General features: G+C 44.3%; 1 pseudogene; it reads right to left on the bottom strand.

The window, feature by feature from the left end:
- LOC135530798 (thyrotropin-releasing hormone-degrading ectoenzyme-like) overlaps positions 1-25534 on the bottom strand; it is a 50315-nt pseudogene extending 24781 nt beyond the window's left edge.
- Between the last annotated feature and the right edge of the window lie 2078 nt (positions 25535-27612).

Below are 27612 nucleotides of genomic sequence, written 5' to 3'. Positions count from 1 at the left end.
TAGTCTATAGTGTGGACACAACTACTCATTCCAGGGTTTTTAAAATAATTCCCGGTTGGTCGAGAGTTTTCCTGTGCAAATACACTGACCTACAGTACTAGTCTATAGTGTGGACACAACTACTCATTCCAGGGTTTTAAAAATAATTCCCGGTTGGTCGAGAGTTTTCCTGTGCAAATACACTGACCGACAGTACCAGTCTATAGTGTGGACACAACTACTCATTCCAGGGTTTTTAAAATAATTCCCGGTTGGTCGAGAGTTTTCCTGTGCAAATACACTGACCGACAGTACCAGTCTATAGTGTGGACACAACTACTCATTCCAGGGTTTTAAAAATAATTCCCGGTTGGTCGAGAGTTTTCCTGTGCAAATACACTGACCGACAGTACCAGTCTATAGTGTGGACACAACTACTCATTCCAGGGTTTTTAAAATAATTCCCGGTTGGTCGAGAGTTTTCCTGTGCAAATACACTGACCGACAGTACCAGTCTATAGTGTGGACACAACTACTCATTCCAGGGTTTTTAAAATAATTCCCAGTTGGTCGAGAGTTTTCCTGTGCAAATACACTGACCGACAGTACCAGTCTATAGTGTGGACACAACTAGTCATTCCAGGGTTTTTAAAATAATTCCCGGTTGGTCGAGAGTTTTCCTGTGCAAATACACTGACCGACAGTACCAGTCTATAGTGTGGACACTACTACTCATTCCAGGGTTTTTAAAATAATTCCCAGTTGGTCGAGAGTTTTCCTGTGCAAATACACTGACCGACAGTACCAGTCTATAGTGTGGACACAACTACTCATTCCAGGGTTTTTAAAATAATTCCCGGTTGGTCGAGAGTTTTCCTGTGCAAATACACTGACCGACAGTACCAGTCTATAGTGTGGACACAACTAGTCATTCCAGGGTTTTTAAAATAATTCCCAGTTGGTCGAGAGTTTTCCTGTGCAAATACACTGACCGACAGTACCAGTCTATAGTGTGGACACAACTACTCATTCCAGGGTTTTTAAAATAATTCCCGGTTGGTCGAGAGTTTTCCTGTGCAAATACACTGACCGACAGTACCAGTCTATAGTGTGGACACTACTACTCATTCCAGGGTTTTTAAAATAATTCCCAGTTGGTCGAGAGTTTTCCTGTGCAAATACACTGACCGACAGTACCAGTCTATAGTGTGGACACAACTACTCATTCCAGGGTTTTTAAAATAATTCCCGGTTGGTCGAGAGTTTTCCTGTGCAAATACACTGACCGACAGTACCAGTCTATAGTGTGGACACAACTACTCATTCCAGGGTTTTTAAAATAATTCCCGGTTGGTCGAGAGTTTTCCTGTGCAAATACACTGACCGACAGTACCAGTCTATAGTGTGGACACTACTACTCATTCCAGAGTTTTTAAAATAATTCCCAGTTGGTCGAGAGTTTTCCTGTGCAAATACACTGACCGACAGTACCAGTCTATAGTGTGGACACAACTACTCATTCCAGGGTTTTTAAAATAATTCCCGGTTGGTTGAGAGTTTTCCTGTGCAAATACACTGACCTTCAGTACTAGTCTATAGTGTGGACACAACTACTCATTCCAGGGTTTTTAAAATAATTCCCGGTTGGTCGAGAGTTTTCCTGTGCAAATACACTGACCGACAGTACCAGTCTATAGTGTGGACACAACTACTCATTCCAGGGTTTTTAAAATAATTCCCAGTTGGTCGAGAGTTTTCCTGTGCAAATACACTGACCTACAGTACTAGTCTATAGTGTGGACACAACTACTCAGTCCAGGGTTTTTCTTTATTTTTAAAAAACGATTTTCTACATTGTAGAAAAACAGTGAAGACATCAAAACTATGAAATAACACATATGGAATCGTGTACCATTCATAGCCTGTAAGTGAGCTTTTCACTGTAAGGTCTACCTGTTGTATTCAGCATTTCACTGTAAGGCCTACCTGTTGTATTCAGCATTTCACTGTAAGGTCTACCTGTTGTATTCAGCATTTCACTGTAAGGTCTACCTGTTGTATTCAGCATTTCACTGTCAGGTCTACCTGTTGTATTCCGCATTTCACTGTCAGGTCTACCTGTTGTATTCAGCATTTCAGGTCTGTTGTATTCAGGTCTACCTGTTGTATTCAGCATTTCACTGTCAGGTCTACCTGTTGTATTCAGCATTTCACTGTCAGGTCTACCTGTTGTATTCAGCATTTCACTGTCAGGTCTACCTGTTGTATTCAGCATTTCACTGTCAGGTCTACCTGTTGTATTCAGCATTTCACTGTCAGGTCTACCTGTTGTATTCAGCATTTCACTGTCAGGTCTACCTGTTGTATTCAGCATTTCACTGTAAGGTCTACCTGTTGTATTCAGCATTTCACTGTAAAAATCTACCTGTTGTATTCAGCATTTCACTGTAAAAATCTACCTGTTGTATTCAGCATTTCACTGTAAAATCTACCTGTTGTATTCAGCATTTCACTGTCAGGTCTACCTGTTGTATTCAGCATTTCACTGTCAGGTCTACCTGTTGTATTCGGGGACGTGACAAATAAACTTTGATTTGATTTAGTAACTAAAAAAGTGTTAAAATAAATAAATATTATAGATTTAAGATTCTTCAAAGTAGCCTCCCTTTGCCTTGATGACAGCTTTGCAAACTCATTTTCTCAACCAGCTTCTCCTGGAATGCTTTTCCAGCAGTCTTGAAGGAGTTCCCACATATGCTGAGCACTGTTTTTACTTCACTCTGCGGTCCAACTCATCCCAAACCATCTCAATTGGGTTGAGGTCGGCTGATTGTGGAGGCCAGTTCATCTGTTGCAGCACCATCACTCTCCTTCTTGGTCAAATAGCCCTTACCCAGCCTGGCATTGTGTGTTGGGTCATTGTCCTGTTGAAAAACATATGATAGTCCTACTAAGAGCAAACCAGATGGGATGGCGTATTAGTGCAGAATGCTGTGGTAGCCATGCTGGTTAAGTGTGCCTTGAATTCTAAATAAATTACTGACAGTGTCACCAGCAAAGCACCCCCACACCATCACGGTGGGAACCACACATGCGGAGATCATCCGTTCACCTACTCTGCGTCTCACAAAGACACGGCAGTTGGAACCAAAAATCTCACCTTTGGACTCATCAGACCAAAGAACACATTTCCACCAGTCTAATGTCCATTGCTCGTGTTTCTTGGCCCAAGCAAGCCTCTTCTTATTATTGGTTTACTTTAGTAGTGGTTTCTTTGCAGCAATTTGACCATGAAGGCCTGATTCACGATCTCCTCTGAACAGTTGATGTTGAGATGTGTCTGTTAATTGAACTCTGTGATGCATTTATTTGGCTTGTAATTTCTGAGGTTGGTAACTTTAATGAACTTATCCTGTGCTGCAGAGGTAACTCTGGATCTTCCTTTCCTGTGGCGGTCCTCATGAGAGCCAGTTTCATCATAGCGCTTGATGGTTTTTGCGTCTGCACGCACTTGAAGAAACTTTCAAGGTTCTTGAAATGTTCCGGATTGACTGACCTTCATGTCTTAAAGTAATGATGACTGACTGTTCCTGTCATAATATGGACTTGGTCTTTAACCAAATAGGGCTCTTCTGTATACCACCCCTACCTTGCCACAACACAACCGATGGCTCAAACTCATTAAGAAGAACTTTTATTCTAAATATTAACTTTTAACAAGGTGCACCTGTTCATTGAAATGTATTCCAGGTGACTACCTCATGAAGCTGGTTGAGAGAATGTCAAGAGTGTGCAAAGCTGTCAATGCAAAGGGTGGCTACTGTGAAGAATCTCAAATATATTTTGACATGTTTAACCCTTGTTTGGTTACTACATGATTCCATATGTGTTATTTCATAGTTGTGATGTCTTCAGTACTATTCTACAATGTAGAAAATAGTAAAAAATTAAGAATGAGTAGGTGTGTCCAAACTGGTACTGTATATATTACATCTATTTGATCAATAATAGCTGCTCCTAGCAGCTTCTTCTGTGGAGAAGTCTTGGCTTCACTTAAAAGAAGTCTTGGCATCACTTGAAAGAAGTCTTGGCTTCATTTGAAAGCCACCCAGTGCTACAGCTGAATTGGTGTCCACGTCAGCTCGTTATAGAGACTCATCGCTACAGAGACATGGTCACAGTAACAATCTCATAAATGACAGCCGGCCATCCGGTTTGTTAACTTCCTGTCCTGTAGTCTATTCCAAAACTCCACATTGTCACAGTTAGTGACTAAATTACATTCTAAAAAATAGTCAGAATCTTATTAATCTTATTTTTACACTTGTTTCCCAAACATTCGTTTTTGTATTATTATTATGATTTTCCTACTTTCCTGTTCCAAAATCTTCCTTGTAATTATTATTCCAGAGGCAGAGCCATGTCTGAGAGAATAAAGTGCAGCATCAGGAGTTCTGAGAATAGGTCTGGGAGCCTCTCCTCTCAGTTAGATTGGCAGGGGGGTGAGGAGAGCCTCTCCTCTCAGTTAGATTGGCAGGGGGGTGAGGAGAGCCTCTCCTCTCAGTTAGATTGGCAGGGGGGTGAGGAGAGCCTCTCCTCTCAGTTAGATTGGCAGGGGGGTGAGGAGAGCCTCTCCTCTCAGTTAGATTGGCAGGGGGGTGAGGGGAGCCTCTCCTCTCAGTTAGATTGGCAGGGGGGTGAGGGGAGCCTCTCCTCTCAGTTAGATTGGCAGGGGGGTGAGGAGAGCCTCTCCTCTCAGTTAGATTGGCAGGGGGGTGAGGAGAGCCTCTCCTCTCAGTTAGATTGGCAGGGGGTGAGGAGAGCCTCTCCTCTCAGTTAGATTGGCAGGGGGGTGAGGAGAGCCTCTCCTCTCAGTTAGATTGGCAGGGGGTGAGGAGAGCCTCTCCTCTCAGTTAGATTGGCAGGGGGGTGAGGAGAGCCTCTCCTCTCAGATTGGCAGGGGGGTGAGGGGAGCCTCTCCTCTCAGTTAGATTGGCAGGGGGTGAGGAGAGCCTCTCCTCTCAGTTAGATTGGCAGGGGGTGAGGAGAGCCTCTCCTCTCAGTTAGATTGGCAGGGGGTGAGGAGAGCCTCTCCTCTCAGTTAGATTGGCAGGGGGTGAGGGAGAGCCTCTCCTCTCAGATTGGCAGGGGGTGAGGGGAGCCTCTCCTCTCAGTTAGATTGGCAGGGGGTGAGGGGAGCCTCTCCTCTCAGTTAGATTGGCAGGGGGGTGAGGGAGAGCCTCTCCTCTCAGTTAGATTGGCAGGGGGGTGAGGAGAGCCTCTCCTCTCAGTTAGATTGGCAGGGGGTGAGGAGAGCCTCTCTTCTCAGTTAGATTGGCAGGGGGTGAGGAGAGCCTCTCCTCTCAGTTAGATTGGCAGGGGGTGAGGAGAGCCTCTCCTCTCAGTTAGATTGGCAGGGGGTGAGGAGAGCCTCTCCTCTCAGTTAGATTGGCAGGGGGTGAGGAGAGCCTCTCCTCTCAGTTAGATTGGCAGGGGGTGAGGAGAGCCTCTCCTCTCAGTTAGATTGGCAGGGGGTGAGGAGAGCCTCTCCTCTCAGTTAGATTGACAGGGGGTGAGGAGAGCCTCTCCTCTCAGTTAGATTGGCAGGGGGTGAGGAGAGCCTCTCCTCTCAGTTAGATTGGCAGGGGGTGAGGAGAGCCTCTCCTCTCAGTTAAATTGGCAGGGGGTGAGGAGAGCCTCTCCTCTCAGTTAGATTGGCAGGGGGGTGAGGAGAGCCTCTCCTCTCAGTTAGATTGGCAGGGGGTGAGGAGAGCCTCTCCTCTCAGTTAGATTGGCAGGGGGTGAAGAGAGCCTCTCCTCTCAGTTAGATTGGCAGGGGGTGAGGAGAGCCTCTCCTCTCAGTTAGATTGGCAGGGGGGTGAAGAGAGCCTCTCCTCTCAGTTAGATTGGCAGGGGGTGAGGAGTTTGGGGATTGTGTGTGTGTGTGTGTGGTGTGTGTGTCTGAGTGTGTGTCTGAGTGTGTGTCTGAGTGTGTGTCTGAGTGTGTGTCTGAGTGTGTGTCTGAGTGTGTGTCTGAGTGTGTGTGTGTCTGTGTGTGTGGTTGGAATAGGAAGTTAAGGAGGGGGGGGGGGGGCTCTGAGTTAACTAATCCGCAGTCATGATGTTAGTGATGTTATTGATGTCAGTGATTGAAGCACTGATTTCCAACATCATCCAACACACGGTTTAATAACCAGACAGCTGGATTACAGAGTATCAAAGCATCTCAAACCACTGAGGAGAGGAGGAGGGGGAGGAGGAGGAGGAGGAGGAAGGAGTGAGGGGGAGGAGGAGGAGGAGGAGGAGGAAGGAGGGAGGGGGAGGAGACCTGGCCTTTACCTCTACAGGGACCAGACCTCTTTTTCATCCCTGCATCCTCTCTTTCATCAGTCCATCCTCTGCTATGGACGTCAGGGATATAAAGAGAGACCAGCAAGCATCTCTCTCCCTAAACCCTGAGTGCTGGCCTGCTTTCATCATAGAGCCTCTCTAATGTATTCCTGTGTGACTGAAGGCTCTGACTCAGCAAGCATCCCAAATGGCACCCTATTCCCTATGTAGTGCACTACTTTAAACCAGAGCCCTATTCCCTATATAGAGCACTACTTTAGATCAGAGCCCTATTCCCTATATAATGTACTACATTAGACCAGAGCCCTATTCCCTATATAGTGTACTACTTTAAACCAGAGTCCTATTCCCTATATAGAGCACTACTTTAGACCAGAGTCCTATTCCCTATATAGTGTACTACTTTAGACCAGAGCCCTATTCCCTATATAGTGTACTACTTTAGACCAGAGCCCTATTCCCTATATAGTGCACTACTTTAGACCAGAGCCCTATTCCCTATATAGTGTACTACTTTAGACCAGAGCCCTATTCCCTATATAGTGCACTACTTTAGACCAGAGCCCTATTCCCTATATAGTGTACTACTTTAGACCAGAGCCCTATTCCCTATATAGTACACTACTTTAGACCAGAGCCCTATTCCCTATATAGTGTACTACAACCAGGCTGTTGTCTGTTTGTTTATACAATGCTGAGGTTGGGCTGACTCGCTGACTGGCTGACTGGCTGACTGGCTGACAATGACTGGCTGACTGGTTGAATGGTTGACTGGCTGACTGGTTGACTGGCTGACTGGCTGACAATGACTGGCTGACAATGACTGGCTGACTGAATGACAGATTGACTGGCTGACTGGCTGACTGGCTGACTGGCTGACTGGTTGACTGGCTGACAATGACTGGCTGACTGAATGACAGATTGACTGGCTGGCTGGCTGACTGGTTGACTGGCTGACTGGCTGACTGGTTGACTGGTTGACCGGTTGACTGGCTGACTAGCTGACTGGCTGACTGAATGACAAATTGACTGGCTGACTGGCTGACTGGTTGACTGGTTGACCGGTTGACTGGCTGACTAGCTGACTGGCTGACCGAATGACAGATTGACTGGCTGACTGGCTGACTGGCTGACTGGTTGACTGGCTGACAATGACTGGCTGACTGAATGACAGATTGACTGGCTGACTGGCTGACTGGTTGACTGGCTGACTGGCTGACTGGTTGACTGGTTGACTGGCTGACAATGACTGGCTGACTGAATGACAGATTGACTGGCTGACTGGCTGACTGGTTGACTGGCTGACTGGCTGACCGAATGACAGATTGACTGGCTGACTGGCTGACTGAATGACAGATTGACTGGCTGACTGGCTGACTGGTTGACTGGCTGACTGGCTGACTGAATGACAGATTGACTGGCTGACTGGCTGACTGGTTGACTGGTTGACTGGCTGACTGGCTGACTGGTTGACCGGTTGACTGGCTGACTTGCTGACTGGCTGACTGAATGACAAATTGACTGGCTGACTGGCTGACCGAATGACAGATTGACTGGCTGACTGGCTGACTGAATGACAGATTGACTTGCTGACTGAATAACTGGCTGACTGAATGACAGATTGACTTGCTGACTGAATCACTGGCTGACTTGCTGACTGAATAACTGGCTGACTGAATGACAGATTGACTTGCTGACTGAATCACTGGCTGACTTGCTGACTGAATAACTGGCTGACTGAATGACAGATTGACTTGCTGACTGAATCACTGGCTGACTTGCTGACTGAATAACTGGCTGACTGAATGACAGATTGACTTGCTGACTGAATCACTGGCTGACTTGCTGACTGAATAACTGGCTGACTGAATGACAGATTGACTTGCTGACTGAATCACTGGCTGACTGGCTGACTGAATCACTGGCTGACTGGCTGACTGAATGACTGGCTGAACAGCCCTCTGTTTAGCCTTGAGGATTAACCTGGGTAGTCCAACCATAACACCGTAATCCACAGTTTCTTTACCTAATGGACGTGACAGCTAGGAACAGGTTGAGAGAGGATGGAGAGAGGGGGGAGAGAGGGGGGAGAGGTCCTTCAGGGGGCGTTTGGCCCTCCCACGGTGACATTTAAAGGGCTATCAGAATCAGTAGGAGCCTGATAACTGACAGGCTGATTGGAAATCTGGTGGTGAATCTGGTTCAGCACTGTTAACACTGAGGGATCGGTCCGTCATCAGACAGCGTTTAAACAGGCAGCCCAATTCTGATCTTTTTTCACTATTAGATCTTTTGACCAATCACATCTAATCATTTCACATCAGACCTATTTTTTTTCAAAGCTCAAAAAAAAACAATTTGTAAAAAAAATAAAAAATAAAAAAAGAGATCAGAATTGGGCTGCCTGTGTAAACGCTGCCTAACACACACATACACACAGACACAGCCAAGCACACTCAAAGATACACACATTCACACACACATGTACGTACACACACACACATACACACATTTTATTTAACCTTTATTTAACTTTATTTAACAAATACACACACAAAGCAAGGGATCGGTGTCCTGTCAGACAGTAAAGCTGGGCAGTTATTAGCTGGTCATAGAGGGGATGTTTATCAATGGGATGGCCTCTTTATTGAAAAAGCACTGGAGATAAATACTACGAATGAAAGGACGAGGGACGAAGAGACACAATAGAAACGATCAACTAAATAAATGGCAACACCTTGACCAGGGAAAAGAACAGCATCATGTCCTCTACTACATACTGTCTAAACACTGATATATCAGTCCTCTACTACATACTGTCTAAACACTGATATATCAGTCCTCTACTACATACTGTCTAAACGCTGATAAATCAGTACTCTACTATATACTATATACTATATATCAGTCCTCTATTATATACTGTCTAAACGCTGATATATCAGTCCTCTACTATATACTATATACTATATATCAGTCCTCTACTATATACTGTCTAAACGCTGATATAACAGTACTCTACTATATACTGTCTAAACGCTGATATATCAGTCCTCTACTACATACTGTCTAAACACTGATATAACAGTACTCTACTATATACTGTCTAAACACTGATATATCAGTCCTCTACTACATACTGTCTAAACACTGATATAACAGTACTCTACTATATACTGTCTAAACACTGATATATCAGTCCTCTACTACATACTGTCTAAACACTGATATATCAGTACTCTACTATATACTGTCTAAACGCTGATATATCAGTCCTCTACTACATACTGTCTAAACACTGATAAATCAGTACTCTACTATATACTATATACTATATATCAGTCCTCTACTACATACTGTCTAAACACTGATAAATCAGTACTCTACTATATACTGTCTAAACACTGATATATCAGTACTCTACTATATACTGTCTAAACGCTGATATATCAGTCCTCTACTACATACTGTCTAAACACTGATATATCAGTACTCTACTATATACTATATATCAGTCCTCTACTACATACTGTCTAAACGCTGATATATCAGTCCTCTACTACATACTGTCTAAACACTGATAAATCAGTACTCTACTATATACTATATACTATATATCAGTCCTCTACTATATACTGTTTAAACGCTGATATATCAGTCCTCTACTATATACTGTCTAAACACTGATATATCAGTACTCTACTATATACTGTCTAAACGCTGATATATCAGTCCTCTACTATATACTGTCTAAACGCTGATATATCAGTCCTCTACTATATACTGTCTAAACACTGATATATCAGTCCTCTACTACATACTGTCTAAACACTGATATATCAGTACTCTACTATATACTATATACTATATATCACTACTCTACTATATACTGTCTAAACTCTGATATATCAGTACTCTACTATATACGATATACTATATATCAGTCCTCTACTACATACTGTCCAAACACTGATATATCAGTACTCTACTATATACTATATACTATATATCAGTACTCTACTATATACTATATATCAGAACTCTACCACATACTGTCTAAACATTGATATATCAGTACTCTACTATATACTATAAACTATATATCAGTCCTCTACGACATACTGTCCAAACACTGATATATCAGTACTCTACTATATACTATATACTATATATCAGTACTCTACTATATACTATATATCAGAACTCTACCACATACTGTCCAAACACTGATATATCAGTACTCTACTATATACTATATACTATATATCAGTACTCTACTATATACTATATATCAGAACTCTACCACATACTGTCCAAACACTGATATATCAGTACTCTACTATATACTATATACTATATATCAGTACTCTACTATATACTATATATCAGAACTCTACCACATACTGTCCAAACACTGATATATCAGTACTCTACTATATACTATATACTATATATCAGTACTCTACTATATACTGTCTAAACGCTGATATGACAGTACTCTACTATATACTATATATCAGTACTCTACTATATACTGTCTTAACTCTGATATAACAGTCCTCTACTATATACTGTCTAAACTCTGATATAACAGTACTCTACTATATACTATATATCAGTACTCTACTATATACTGTCTAAACTCTGATATAACAGTACTCTACTATATACTATATACTATATATCAGTACTCTACTATATACTGTCTAAACACTGATATATCAGTACTATACTATATACTATATATCAGTCCTCTACTATATACTGTCTAAACTCTGATATAACAGTACTCTACTATATACTATATACTATATATCAGTACTCTATTATATACTGTCTAAACTCTGATATAACAGTCCTCTACTATATACTGTCTAAACTCTGATATATCAGTACTCTACTATATACTGTCTAAACTCTGATATATCAGTACTCTACTATATACTGTCTAAACACTGATATATCAGTACTCTGCTATATACTGTCTAAACTCTGATATAACAGTCCTCTACTATATACTGTCTAAACACTGATATATCAGTACTCTACTATATACTATATATCAGTACTCTACTATATACTGTCTAAACGCTGATAAATCAGTACTCTACTATATACTATATACTATATATCAGTCCTCTACTATATACTGTCTAAACGCTGATATATCAGTCCTCTACTATATACTATATACTATATATCAGTACTCTACTATATACTATATACTATATATCAGTCCTCTACTATATACTATATACTATATACCAGTCCTCTACTATATACTATATACTATATATCAGTACTCTACTATATACTGTCTAAACTCTGATATAACAGTACTCTACTATATACTATATACTATATATCAGTCCTCCACTATATACTGTCTAAACGCTGATAGATCAGTCCTCTACTATATACTGTCTAAACACTGATATATCAGTACTCTACTATATACTGTCTAAACGCTGATATATCAGTACTCTACTATATACTATATATCAGTCCTCTACTATATACTGTCTAAATGCTGATAAATCAGTCCTCTACTATATACTGTCTATACGCTGATATAACAGTACTCTACTATATACTGTCTAAACGCTGATAAATCAGTCCTCTACTATATACTATATATCAGTCCTCTACTATATACTGTCTAAACGCTGATATAACAGTACTCTACTATATACTTTCTAAACTCTGATGTAACAGTCCTCTACTATATACTGTCTAAACGCTGATAAATCAGTACTCTACTATATACTATATATCAGTCCTCTACTATATACTGTCTAAACTCTGATATATCAGTCCTCTACTATATACTGTCTAAACGCTGATATATCAGTCCTCTACTATATACTGTCTAAACACTGATATATCAGTCCTCTACAATATACTGTCTAAACTCTGATATAACAGTCCTCTACAATATACTGTCTAAACGCTGATAAATCAGTACTCTACTATATACTATATACTATATATCAGTCCTCTACTATATACTGTCTAAACACTGATATACCAGTCCTCTATTATATACTGTCTAAACGCTGATATATCAGTCCTCTACTATATACTGTCTAAACGCTGATATATCAGTCCTCTACTATATACTGTCTAAACGCTGATAAATCAGTACTCTACTATATACTATATATCAGTACTCTACTATATACTATATACTATATATCAGTCCTCTACTACATACTGTCTAAATGCTGATATATCAGTACTCTACTATATACTGTCTAAACGCTGATATATCAGTCCTCTACTATATACTGTCTAAACGCTGATATATCAGTACTCTACTATATACTGTCTAAACGCTGATAAATCAGTACTCTACTATATACTATATATCACTACTCTACTATATACTATATATCAGTCCTCTACTATATACTGTCTAAACACTGATATACCAGTCCTCTACTACATACTGTCTAAACGCTGATATATCAGTACTCTACTATATACTGTCTAAACGCTGATAAATCAGTACTCTACTATATACTATATACTATATATCAGTCCTCTACTATATACTGTCTAAACGCTGATATATCAGTCCTCTACTATATACTGTCTAAACGCTGATATAACAGTCCTCTACTATATACTGTCTAAACGCTGATAAATCAGTACTCTACTATATACTATATATCACTACTCTACTATATACTATATATCAGTCCTCTACTATATACTGTCTAAACACTGATATACCAGTCCTCTACTACATACTGTCTAAACGCTGATATATCAGTCCTCTACTATATACTGTCTAAACGCTGATAAATCAGTACTCTACTATATACTATATACTATATATCAGTCCTCTACTATATACTATATACTATATATCAGTCCTCTACTATATACTGTCTAAACACTGATATACCAGTCCTCTATTACATACTGTCTAAACTCTGATAAATCAGTACTCTACTATATACTATATATCACTACTCTACTATATACTATATATCAGTCCTCTACTACATACTGTCTAAACGCTGATATATCAGTCCTCTACTATATACTGTCTAAACACTGATATACCAGTCCTCTACTATATACTGTCTAAACACTGATATATCAGTCCTCTACTATATACTATATACTATATATCAGTCCTCTACTATATACTGTCTAAACGCTGATATATCAGTACTCTACTATATACTATATATCAGTACTCTACTATATACTGTCTAAACACTGATATATCAGTACTCTGCTATATACTGTCTTAACTCTGGTATAACGGAACTCTCTTCTCATAACTCATGAATGTACAGAGCAGATTATGATCCTACACAGACCCTTGGGAAGAAGTCATATAGAATGGAGACACAGCATAAATGTATTCCCTGACATAAACATGTCGTTGTTTCAATGACTAAGCTAATCTTGGTCTCACGCTGCCTGAACAATCATCTCAATATCAATTAAAAAAGGCAATTAAGCTCCATCTCCATTAGCCCTCTCTCCATTTCTCATTCCCTTGATCCCTCCATTCCCTACATCCTATGATCACTCCTTCACCTCCTCCCTCCATTTCTCATTCCCTTGATCCCTCCATTCCCTACATCCTATGATCACTCCTTCACCTCCTCCCTCCATTTCTCATTCCCTTGATCCCTCCATTCCCTACATCCTATGATCACTCCTTCCCTCCATCCCTCCATTTCTCCCTCCCTCCCCCCTCCATCCCTCCATCATCACTCCATCCCTCCCTCCTCCCTCCTCCCTCCATCCCTCCATCATCCCTCCATCCCTCCATTTCTCCCTCCCTCCTCCCTCCATCCCTCCCTCCTCCCTCCATCCCTCCATCATCCCTCCATCCCTCCATTTCTCCCTCCCTCCTCCCTCCATCCCTCCATCCCTCCCTCCCCTCCTCCCTCCTCCATCCCTCCCTCCTCCCTCCATCCCTCCCTCCATCCCTCCATCATCCCTCCATCCCTCCCTCCTCCCTCCATCCCTCCCTCCTCCCTCCTCCATCCCTCCCTCCTCCCTCCATCCCTCCCTCCTCCCTCCATCCCTCCATCCCTCCCTCCTCCCTCCATCCCTCCATCATCCCTCCATCCCTCCATTTCTCCATTCTATCAGTTGCCAGCCATCTTCCCACCTCCTTGGAGTGCTGCTCTGTGGCTGAAAGCCAAGAGAACCACATGTCTCCAACTTTTTCAAAGGAAAAGCAAAGTTTGTATCAGGTTTTGGCTTTCACTCCTTAAACCCTTCAAATCAGAGAAAAACCAGGCCCAATACTCACAGGCAGTTGAGGGGTAGAGAGAGGTAGAAGTAGAGGTAGAGAGAGGTAGAGAGGTAGAGGTAGAGAGGTAGAGGTAGAGAGGTAGAGAGAGAGAGGTAGAGGTAGAGAGAGGTAGAGAGAGGTAGAGAGAGGTAGAGAGGTAGAGAGGTAGAGAGGTAGAGGTAGAGAGAGGTAGAGGTAGAGAGAGGTAGAGGTAGAGAGAGGTAGAGAGAGAGAGATTGTCAGAGGCTGAAAGGCCCAGCAGGCTATTGTTATTGTAGAGATGACAGGAGAGGGGAGGCAGGGTGAGGAAGGGGAAGGCAGGAGGAGGCAGGGTGAGGAAGGGGAAGGCAGGAGGAGGCAGGGTGAGGCAGGGGGGGAGGCAGCGGGAGACATGAGGAGGCAGGGTGAGGCAGGGGGGAGGCAGCGGGAGACATGAGGAGGCAGGGGGAGGCAGCGGATCGAAGGAGGTATTAGTACATGTGTGTTTGGGATGATGCTAAACCCGACAGAACCTGGCTGGACCATCTCCAGCTTCGCTAGGCTATGTCTGGGAAACGCCTGCACGCTGCGGAGGAAACACTATTTTCTCCTACAGTAAAGAAAGACCTCTGGCTCACTAGACAAGACAGTCCGGGTGAAGTAGAGTATCAGTGGGCATGGACAGGGATGGGAACTAACCACCTACAGCACGTTGAGTTCACTTAGCCTGATCACACATCTGTTTGTGCTCTCGACAACTCCATCGATTGTCAAGCTAAACATGACATGACAGGGATCTGTGACAGGGAGTTGTGATAGGGAGCTGTGACAAGGAGCTGTGATAGGGAGTTGTGATAGGGAGCTGTGACAGGGAGTTGTGACAGGGAGTTGTGACAGGGAGTTGTGACAGGGAGTTGTGACAAGGAGTTGTGACAGGGAGCTGTGACAGGGAGCTGTGATAGGGAGTTGTGACAGGGAGCTGTGATAGGGAGCTGTGACAGGGAGTTGTGACAGGGAGTTGTGACAGGGAGTTGTGACAGGGAGCTGTGATAGGGAGCTGTGACAGGGAGCTGTGACAGGGAGTTGTGACAGGGAGCTGTGACAAGGAGCTGTGACAGGGAGTTGTGACAGGGAGCTGTGACAAGGAGCTGTGACAGGGAGCTGTGACAGGGAGTTGTGACAGGGAGCTGTGATAGGGAGTTGTGACAGGGAGCTGTGACAGGGAGTTGTGACAGGGAGCTGTGACAGGGAGTTGTGATAGGGAGTTGTGATAGGGAGCTGTGACAGGGAGTTGTGACAGGGAGTTGTGACAGGGAGTTGTGACAGGGAGTTGTGATAGGGAGTTGTGACAGGGAGTTGTGACAGGGAGTTGTGACAGGGAGTTGTGATAGGGAGTTGTGACAGGGAGCTGTGACAGGGAGCTGTGACAGGGAGCTGTGACAGGGAGCTGTGACAGGGTGCTGTGACAGGGAGCTGTGATAGGGAGTTGTGATAGGGAGCTGTGACAGGGAGCTGTGACAGGGAGTTGTGACAGGGAGTTGTGACAGGGAGCTGTGACAGGGAGTTGTGACAGGGAGTTGTGATAGGGAGTTGTGACAGGGAGTTGTGACAGGGAGTTGTGATAGGGAGCTGTGACAGGGAGTTGTGATAGGGAGCTGTGACAGGGAGTTGTGATAGGGAGTTGTGACAGGGAGCTGTGACAGGGAGTTGTGACAGGGAGTTGTGACAGGGAGTTGTGATAGGGAGTTGGCATGATAACACAAACAGACTAGCACTCAGGCTAATGTCCCCCTCTCTTACACTATAAAACGCTTTGAGCGTCCATCTGGAATGCAAAAGCTCTATATAAAGATCAATCAATATTTATCCAATATTACGATGGCTGTTATGAAAACTATTTGTTACAGTACTAAAACCTAATGTCCTGTCCTGTACCTCTGTTCTGAAACACGTTCTCTGTCTGAGTCCCAGAAGGCACACTATTCCCTATAAAGTAGTGCACAACTGTATAGGGCTCTGGTCTAAAGTAGTGCACTGTATAGGGAATGGTCTAAAGTAGTGCACTATATAGGGAATGGTCTAAAGTAGTGCACTATATAGGGAATAGGGCTCTGGTCTAAAGTAGTGCACTATATAGGGAATAGGGCTCTGGTCTAAAGTAGTGTACTATATAGGGAATAGGGCTCTGGTCTAAAGTAGTGTACTATATAGGGAATAGGATTCTGGTCTAAAGTAGTGCACAATATAGGGAATAGGGCTCTGGTCTAAAGCAGTGCACTATATAGGGAATAGGGCTCTGGTCTAAAGTAGTGCACGGCCGATCCAATCATGTGTAATTTGCATTGATTTATAAATCACTGAAGTCATGTCCTTTAACGCCCCCCCATCCAGCTGCCCCGGTGCAGCGCTCAGCTGAACCTACGGTACAAGTCACCAAGTCACTTATCTACCAGGCTGGATGTTCGGCGTGTGGCTGTGTGACCGACCTGCTGCTGGGAGCCGTTGTTCAATACGCAGAGTTCAGATGACCGGAACCTGACATGACACTGACGATCAGCGTGACTCACAAAATGGCGCCCTATTTCTAGAAATAGTGACCCTTTGGATCCTGGTCTAGAGGAGTGAACTATATAGGGACTAGGGCCCTGGTCTAAAGCAGTGCACTATATAGGGAATAGGGCTCTGGTCTAAAGTAGTGCACTATATAAGGAATAGGGCCCTGGTCTAAAGCAGTGCACTATATAGGGAATAGGGCTCTGGTCTAAAGTAGTGCACTATATAGGGAATAGGGCTCAGGTCTAAAGTAGGGTACTATATAGGGAATAGTGCTCTGGTCTAAAGTAGTGCACTATATAGGGAATAGGGCCCTGGTCTAAAGTAGTGCACTATATAGGGAATAGGGCTCTGGTCTAAAGTAGTGCACTATATAAGGAATAGGGCCCTGGTCTAAAGCAGTGCACTATATAGGGACTAGGGCTCTGGTCTAAAGTAGTGCACTATATAGGGAATAGGGCTCAGGTCTAAAGTAGGGTACTATATAGGGAATAGTGCTCTGGTCTAAAGTAGTGCACTATATAGGGAATAGGGCTCTGGTCTAAAGTAGTGCACTATATAGGGAATAGGGCTCTGGTCTAAAGTAGTGCACTGTATAGGGAATAGGGCTCTGGTCTAAAGTAGTGCACTATATAGGGAATAGGGCCCTGGTCTAAAGTAGTGCACTATATAGGGAATAGGGCCCTGGTCTAAAGTAGTGCACTGTATAGGGAATAGGGCTCTGGTCTAAAGTAGTGCACTATATAGGGAATAGGGCCCTGGTCTAAAGTAGTGCACTAAATAGGGAATAGGGCTCAGGTCTAAAGTAGTGTACTATATAGGGAATAGGGCCCTGGTCTAAAGAAGTGCACTATATATGGAATAGGGCTCTGGTCTAAAGTAGTGCACTATATTGGGAATAGGGCTCTTTGTTATTTTGAAGTGTCACAGAACAGAAGCTGGTGGTTCAAGTCATCAGATACAAGTCAGTTAAAGCTAATATACACACACACACTCCCCCTTCCACTGCTCTTGGTAAATGACACACACTCCCCCTTCCACTGTTCATGATAAATGCATGAGGCAGCATCTACAGTACATGGACAGACTGTCACACCCATTGGCCTATTGACTGACTGCGGTCTAGTCAATGTTGTGTGTGTGTGTGTGTGTGTGTGTGTGTGTGTGTGTGTGTGTGTGTGTGTGTGTGTGTGTGTGTGTGTGTGTGTGTGTGTGTGTGTGTGTGTGTGTGTGTGTGTGTGTGTGTGTGTGTGTGTGGGTGTGACCTTCTAACTGACTGACCAATGGAACAAGGTCTTGCCTCACGGGGCTTATAGAATGACTGACTGACCAATGGAACAAGGTCTTGCCTCACGGAGCTTATAGAATAACTGACTGACCAATGAAACAAGGTCTTGCCTCACGGGGCTTATAGAATAACTGTCTGACCAACATGGTACCTTGGTTGATTGAGGCCTGCAGATACACTGCCGTATGGAGTGGGGGCTGAGGACACGGTGCCGTATGGAGTGGGGGCTGAGGACACGGTGCCGTATGGAGTGGGGGCTGAGGACGACGTGGCCGTATGGAGTGGGGGCTGAGGACACGGTGTCGTATGGAGTGGGGGCTGAGGACACGGTGCCGTATGGAGTGGGGGCTGAGGACACGGTGCCGTATGGAGTGGGGGCTGAGGACACGGTGCCGTATGGAGTGGGTGCTGAGGACACGGTGCCGTATGGAGTGGGGGCTGAGGACACGGTGCCGTATGGAGTGGGGGCTGAGGACACGGTGCTGTATGGAGTGGGGGCTGAGGACACGGTGCCGTATGGAGTGGGGGCTGAGGACACGGTGCCGTATGGAGTGGGGGCTGAGGACGACGTGGCCGTATGGAGTGGGGGCTGAGGACACGGTGCCGTATGGAGTGGGGGGCTGAGGACACGGTGCCGTATGGAGTGGGGGCTGAGGACACGGTGCTGTATGGAGTGGGGGCTGAGGACACGGTGCCGTATGGAGTGGGGGCTGAGGACGACGTGGCCGTATGGAGTGGGGGCTGAGGACACGGTGTCGTATGGAGTGGGGGCTGAGGACACGGTGCCGTATGGAGTGGGGGCTGAGGACACGGTGCTGTATGGAGTGGGGGCTGAGGACACGGTGCCGTATGGAGTGGGGGCTGAGGACGACGTGGCCGTATGGAGTGGGGGCTGAGGACACGGTGCCGTATGGAGTGGGGGCTGAGGACACGGTGCCGTATGGAGTGGGGGCTGAGGACACGGTGCCGTATGGAGTGGGGGCTGAGGACACGGTGCTGTATGGAGTGGGGGCTGAGGACACGGTGCTGTATGGAGTGGGGGCTGAGGACACGGTGCTGTATGGAGTGGGGGCTGAGGACACGGTGCTGTATGGAGTGGGGGCTGAGGACACGGTGCCGTATGGAGTGGGGGCTGAGGACACGGTGCCGTGGTACACTACACCATGACGCATTATGTTTCCAGTAAAACAGATTGCAACGTTGTCACGGTTTGTGTTCGACCACTGACTGTGAATATTGGACAGAGGCTCCCAGAAGGACTTACACTGCTGAGAGCGCCTAACTGGTTATTTACTCTGAAATGACTGCCAATGCCAATATATATATATATATTTTACCTTTATTTAACCAGGCAAGTCAGTTAAGAACAAATTCTTATTTTCAATGACGGCCTAGGAACAGTGGGTTAACTGCCTGTTCAGGAGCAGAATGACAGATTGTCAGCTCGGGGTTTGAACTTGCATCCTTCCGGTTACTAGTCCAACGCTCTAACCACTAGGCTTCCCTATGTTACTCCATGCAAACTAACACTGCAGATGTAGATCGAACAGACTCATTCACTAAGGCACTTCTTTGCAAATATCAATTTAGGAAACATGTTGGTAGAACTCAACAGAAGTAAGAGTAGATGGACTGAATTCAACTTGTGTGATCGGGCATGAAAGGCCAATTGAGGTGCAGTATAAAAAGTAACACATGTAAATATAAATTTTGTCAGTGTTTATCTTGAAATAGGTTCCTTGTCTTCTGTTTAGTTAATAACTCCATTGGTTCAGAAACTTCAGAAGCAGAAACTCACTACTTTCATTCATCTGCTTAGACTGCCCTCATATTTACAGTACAACACATTGGCGTGTTTACCAATGTTTGTTTTTCATGATAACCAAGGCAAAAACGATTTGACAAACAGTTGCATTCATGATGACCAAGGCAAAAACGATTTGACAAACAGTTGCATTCATGATAACCAAGGCAAAAACGATTTGACAAAACAGTTGCATTCATGATGACCAAGGCAAAAACGATTTGACAAACAGTTGCATTCATGATGACCAAGGCAAAAACGATTTGACAAACAGTTGCATTCATGATAACCAAGGCAAGAACGATTTGACAAACAGTTGCATTCATGATAACCAAGGCAAAAACGATTTGACAAACAGTTACATTCATGATAACCAAGGCAAAAACGATTTGACAAACAGTTGCATTCATGATGACCAAGGCAAAAACGATTTGACAAACAGTTGCATTCATGATAACCAAGGCAAAAACGATTTGACAAAAAGTTGCATTCATGATAACCAAGGCAAAAACGATTTGACAAACAGTTGCATTCATGATGACCAAGGCAAAAACGATTTGACAAACAGTTGCATTCATGATAACCAAGGCAAAAACGATTTGACAAACAGTTGCATTCATGATAACCAAGGCAAAAACGATTTGACAAACAGTTGCATTCATGATAACCAAGGCAAAACGATTTGACAAACAGTTGCATTCATGATAACCAAGGCAAAAACGATTTGACAAACAGTTGCATTTGTGAGTTTAATTGGAGAGAAAAAAAAGTTCCACAGAGCAAAAACGTAATAAAATGTAATTTATAATAATTCCGTAAATACAGAAATTGTTTGCTCAGTGGGAAACTAGTATCCAACTAGTCGGTGACAACTGTATGGAGATTGTGAGTTTATTACAGTATTATAGACACTATGTCCTGGGATTTACAATGGTCTTCTAGATTAACCCCTTACAGTATTATAGACACTATGACCTGGGATTTACTATGGTCTTCTAGATTAACCCCTTACAGTATTATAGACACTATGACCTGGGATTTACAATGGTCTTCTAGATTAACCCCTTACAGTATTATAGACACTATGATCTGGGATTTACTATGGTCTTCTAGATTAACCCCTTACAGTATTATAGACACTATGACCTGGGATTTACTATGGTCTTCTAGATTAACCCCTTACAGTATTATAGACACTATGACCTGGGATTTACTATGGTCTTCTAGATTAACCCCTTACAGTATTATAGACACTATGTCCTGGGATTTACTATGGTCTTCTAGATTAACCCCTTACAGTATTATAGACACTATGTCCTGGGATTTACTATGGTCTTCTAGATTAACCCCTTACAGTATTATAGACACTATGATCTGGGATTTCCTATGGTCTTCTAGATTAACCCCTTACAGTATTATAGACACTATGACCTGGGATTTACTATGGTCTTCTAGATTAACCCCTTACAGTATTATAGACACTATGACCTGGGATTTACTATGGTCTTCTAGATTAACCCCTTACAGTGTTATAGACACTATGACCTGGGATTTCCTATGGTCTTCTAGATTAACCCCTTACAGTATTATAGACACTATGACCTGGGATCTACTATGGTCTTCTAGATTAACCCCTTACAGTATTATAGACACTATGACCTGGGATTTACTATGGTCTTCTAGATTAACCCCTTACAGTATTATAGACACTATGACCTGGGATTTACTATGGTCTTCTAGATTAGCCCCTTACAGTATTATAGACACTATGTTCTGGGATTTACAATGGTCTTCTAGATGAACCCCTTACAGTATTATAGACACTATGACCTGGGATAACCTATGGTCTTCTAGATTAACCCCTTAGAGTATTATAGACACTATGTCCTGGGATTTACTATGGTCTTCTAGATTAACCCCTTACAGTATTATAGACACTATGACCTGGGATTTACTATGGTCTTCTAGATTAACCCCTTACAGTATTATAGACACTATGTCCTGGGATTTACTATGGTCTTCTAGATTAACCCCTTACAGTATTATAGACACTATGTCTTGGGATTTACTATGGTCTTCTAGATTAACCCCTTACAGTATTATAGACACTATGACCTGGGATTTACTATGGTCTTCTAGATTAACCCCTTACAGTATTATAGACACTATGTCCTGGGATTTACTATGGTCTTCTAGATTAACCCTTACAGTATTATAGACACTATGTCTTGGGATTTACTATGGTCTTCTAGATTAACCCCTTACAGTATTATAGACACTATGACCTGGGATTTACTATGGTCTTCTAGATTAACCCCTTACAGTATTATAGACACTATGACCTGGGATCTACTATGGTCTTCTAGATTAACCCCTTACAGTATTATAGACACTATGACCTGGGATAACCTATGGTCTTCTAGATTAACCCCTTACAGTATTATAGACACTATGACCTGGGATTTACTATGGTCTTCTAGATTAACCCCTTACAGTATTATAGACACTATGACCTGGGATTTACTATGGTCTTCTAGATTAACCCCTTACAGTATTATAGACACTATGACCTGGGATTTCCTATGGTCGTCTATGTAGATTGTGTGCGTCATCATAGAGCCAAACCGGTGTGTGTTGGTGAGATGCTCTTCATAGATGGGTCATAACAGTTTGTTTTCAAACCGTTTGGAATTTACAAACGTTTTTTGGGGGAGAACCGTTTTCGGTATCTCACAAACACAGTTTCCCCGTCTCACAAACACCGTTTCCCTGTCTCACAAACACCGATTCCCTGTCTCACAAACACTGTTTCACTGTCTCACAAACACTGTTTCCCTGTCTCACAAACACCGTTTCCCTGTCTCACAAACACCGTTTCCCTGTCTCACAAACACCGTTTCCCTGTCTCACAAACACCGTTTCCCTGTCTCACAAACACTGTTTCACTGTCTCACAAACACTGTTTCCCTGTCTCACAAACACTGTTTCCCTGTCTCACAAACACTGTTTCCCTGTCTCACAAACACTGTTTCCCTGTCTCACAAACACCGTTTCCCTGTCTCACAAACACTGTTTCCCCGTCTCACAAATACCGTTTCCTGTCTCACAAACACTGTTTCCCTGTCTCACAAACATTGTTTCCCTGTCTCACAAACACTGTTTCCCTGTCTCACAAACACCGTTTCCCTGTCTCACAAACACTGTTTCCCCGTCTCACAAATACCGTTTCCCTGTCTCACAAATACCGTTTCCCTGTCTCACAAACACTGTTTCCCTGTCTCACAAACACTGTTTCCCTGTCTCACAAACATTGTTTCCCTGTCTCACAAACACTGTTTCCCCGTCTCACAAACATTGTTTCCCTGTCTCACAAACACCGTTTCCCTGTCTCACAAACACCGTTTCCCTGTCTCACAAACGCTGTTTCCCTGTCTCACAAACGCCGTTTCCCTGTCTCACAAACATTGTTTCCCTGTCTCACAAACACTGTTTCCCCGTCTCACAAACATTGTTTCCCCGTCTCACAAACACTGTTTCCCTGTCTCACAAACACCGTTTCCCCGTCTCACAAACGCCGTTTCCCCATCTCACAAACACTGTTTCCCCGTCTCACAAACACTGCTCTGGGCTGTTCACATCTTTTGTAGGATGTATAGTTTTGATACCAAAATGTACTCTATAAGGGTATTATTGGACAATGTAATGCTTTTATTAAAAAAATGCCACCAGAGGGTGTCAGAGTTGAACAGGCGCAGTCCCTCATTAATCACACACACTAATGGTTGGTTATCAGCGGATACAAAACTACATGTTTTAAAGGGGCTCGAAGCCCAAAACGGGCGCGTGTTACTGTGGGACTCAAGAGTTCAGCTGACAGCGTCACGTGCTGCTTTGAAGTAGGCACTTGGGTTGAGAGACAGACATGTCAGCACAAAACGTGTTCAAAAGCAAAGGCTGCTTTGTAATATAATCTCTAATCTGTTTCATTTGGGGGGGGCAAATAAGGTTAGTGGACTGTACAGGCTATAGGTTAGTGGACTGTACAGGCTATAGGTTAGTGGACTGTACAGGCTATAAACACAACGCTAACTCACACGTCATCATGCCATGGGGTGTGGATGCATAGAGTAACTGTAAATGTAAATGGTTACCTTCTCTCTCCCTGCAGCATATATGAGCTGCGGAAAAATCCCAGGAGTTCACTTTCTATTTGAGCGTCGAAAGTAATGTTGACTTTATACGTCCTCATGGGCTTCAGTTCCCTGTGCAAAGCGATCACATAAACCTGGTTTCCCGGGTAATGGAATTGGCGGTGGATTCTCATGACACCGGGTTTTTTATTATCCGAGTAAACCGCCACTTTCTCCACCTCGAGGCGGTCGGTGTGAAGCACTATGAATTTGGTAGAGTTCACACACTCGAATTCAATGTTCACTTCCCCGGAGAAGGTAAAGTTATCCATGTACACTGAGAGACGCAGGTCGTAGTGCCGGGGCCGGAGAGATGTCGGTAACCGGAGGTGTCGCCACGGCTGGGCTTCTTCATCTTTGTGGCTCCCGTTCCCATCCCGTGACCCGTTGAACTTGGCGTTCGAGCCATTGCCCCCTCGTGAGCTGCTCTCCCCGCGCACTCCTCGAACCGGACGCTGAGGAGAACCGCGATGGCCGTGACGACGATCAGGGTGAGGATGGAGATAGCGAACCCCAGGACCAGTTTCTTGTGGACGGTGATGCTTCGCTCCGTGGTCCGGGGCCGAACCACCATGCTATCAGCCCATTGGTCCGACAGGCCTCTGCCGTTCCTCATGTTATTATCCTCTATCCCCATCGGAGTGAATGATAAGCCCTTGCTGCCAAGCTTATCCTCCAAAGACATACTCTGCCGAATCAGAATATGAGGTTTGGTTGGGGTCCGGGCGCAAAAGGGAAACGAAATCCCGATAACAGAGTGTCATCAGTCAGGTCTAATAGCTGCCACTTAGAATAGTCAGAAATATGTCGCGGAGATGAGCACAGCTGAAGCCCTGTTGAAGTGCCCAGCGGTAGCAATGCGACGCGGAATCATAAAAGTGCCCGGAATCAACTTTCCTGATAGATTGAAATCACGGTTTAAATCACAAGCAGGTGTATTGGAGTTTAATATGCTATCCTAATTGTTATCTATCTGGCTTCACGGACTCCATCTCCGCGCACACAAAGTGTTGCACAGAACACAATCCATCGCGGGGACAGATGCTGCCGCTGCTGCTGGTGCTGATGATGCTGTTACTGATGGTCCTCACCCTCCGAGCTGTGTGCTCATATTGAGAGCTGCTCCCACATCTACAATATAAAGGACTCTCTCTCACCCTCTCTCTCGCTCTCTCTCTCTCTCTATCGCTGTCTCTCTCTCGCTCTCTCTCTTTCGCTTGGTCTCTCTCGCTCTCCCTCTCTCTCTCGCTCTGTCTCTCTCTCTCTCGCTCTGTCTCTCTCTCTCGCTCTGTCTCTCTCTCGCTCTCTCTCTCTCTCGCTCTCTCTCTCGCTCTGTCTCTCTCTCTCTCTCTCTCTCTCTCTCTCTCTCTCTCATTCAGCGCCGCCGTATGAATCTCAGCCTACTTCTTCTTGTAAGAAGGAACTCACGACGGATTTCAACCAGTTAGGAGAAAAAAAACAATTACCAACGACAGAGAGCGAATGAGTTTCCCAGCCCCTCTTGCTTTGCCAGAGAACAAATAGACCCAGATCATTGCGAAATGCGCAGTAGGACAGAGGAGGAGAGCTCTCCCTCCCTCCATGCAGAATAGCGGGCTCATCTCCTCGCTCGGTGAGAATACTTTATGGTGGATAGAAACAACGCCTCGTCAGGAAATTATATAGGTCTATGTGGGAAAAGACTTCAACTGTAGTCAGGGGGGCTACGGCAGGCTACACACAGCGGTGGTGCAGCAGCCAACCCCGTCGGGCTGCCTGCCACCTATTCACAGCCTACCTAAATAGACTACATCATGGCATTCATGCTGAGCGTGATAATGACGGTAGTAGCCTGTTTTAACACCAGTAGCAATAATACCATAGCCTATCTGCAACATTTACGCACAGACATTTACGCACGGATTTAGGGGGTAATTTTGACACGAACATAAATCTAAATGATGTGATACATTGTATTTAAAAAAAATAATAATCATAATCTCAGAAACACTTTATAACAGCGTCTTCAGTGACTTCTGAGGAGTGATATCAATGGCTGTGGTCTCCTGTACAGTCATTTGATGTTCGCCATCTTGTGGACCTGGAACAAAGCGCAGCCAAATTGTTGATAATTTCCCAGCCAGTAATGCACACGGACGGTGTAATTATTCCTATTTCCGTTAACACTTTTCTCAAACCAGCTCAACTAATAGTCACACACACGAGTCTGTAGAAGATACCCCACGCTGTGTTTTGTCATTGGTCTGGAGGCCTGGAATAGAACACGTATAATGTGAATTCTCTATTCAGCCCCAAGTAAGAAAATATAGTTACAAGAACAACATACTGACACTTGATGAGGTAGTTATTTGATTCAGAGTTAGCAGTGATGGGTCTTCCTGTTGAATCTCCAAGTAGGAACGTTTCTCTAAAATCCTACAAAACCCATCTGAACAAACATAGAGATGTGGACAGTAACAACCAATATCTGTTTATCTCCACACTGTGCATTGGCACCACAAACTGCAAACATGCCATACATACACTATCCCTGGAACAGCTCATTAACAGTGACTAATGGTGTTTTACCAATGTGCGACCCAAATGGCACCCCTTTTTCCCTGTATAGTGTACTACTTTAGACCAGGGTCCACTGTATATAGAATAGAGTGCCGTTTGGGACACAAGCCATATCAGCAGCTCGCCGCCTCTCCCTCAGTAACAGTTTAACCGGAGTGAGACAGACCGAGGTGAAACAGTCACCACATCTGTAATCGACATGGAGAACGAGGAACTCTCCCAGCACAAAGTAATCAATACGAGTCCTTAACGACGCCAGCAGCCAGACCCAGCAGCAGCAAGACCCAGCAGCAGCCAGACCCAGCAGCAGCCAGACCCAGCAGCAGCCATACCCAGCAGCAGCCAGACCCAGCAGCCAGACCCAGCAGCAGCCAGACCCAGCAGCCAGACCCAGCAGCAGCAAGACCCAGCAGCAGCCAGACCCAGCAGCAGCCAGACCCAGCAGCCAGACCCAGCAGCAGCCAGACCCAGCAGCCAGACCCAGCAGCAGCCAGACCCAGCAGCCAGACCCAGCAGCAGCCAGACCCAGCAGCCAGACCCAGCAGCAGCCAGACCCAGCAGCCAGACCCAGCAGCCAGACCCAGCAGCAGCCAGACCCAGCAGCAGCCAGACCCAGCAGCAGCCAGACCCAGCAGCCAGACCC

The sequence above is a fragment of the Oncorhynchus masou genome, unplaced genomic scaffold (assembly GCF_036934945.1).
Source record: "Oncorhynchus masou masou isolate Uvic2021 unplaced genomic scaffold, UVic_Omas_1.1 unplaced_scaffold_1424, whole genome shotgun sequence".
Lineage (NCBI taxonomy): Eukaryota > Metazoa > Chordata > Actinopteri > Salmoniformes > Salmonidae > Oncorhynchus > Oncorhynchus masou.
This window is presented reverse-complemented; position numbering and strand designations above follow the sequence as displayed.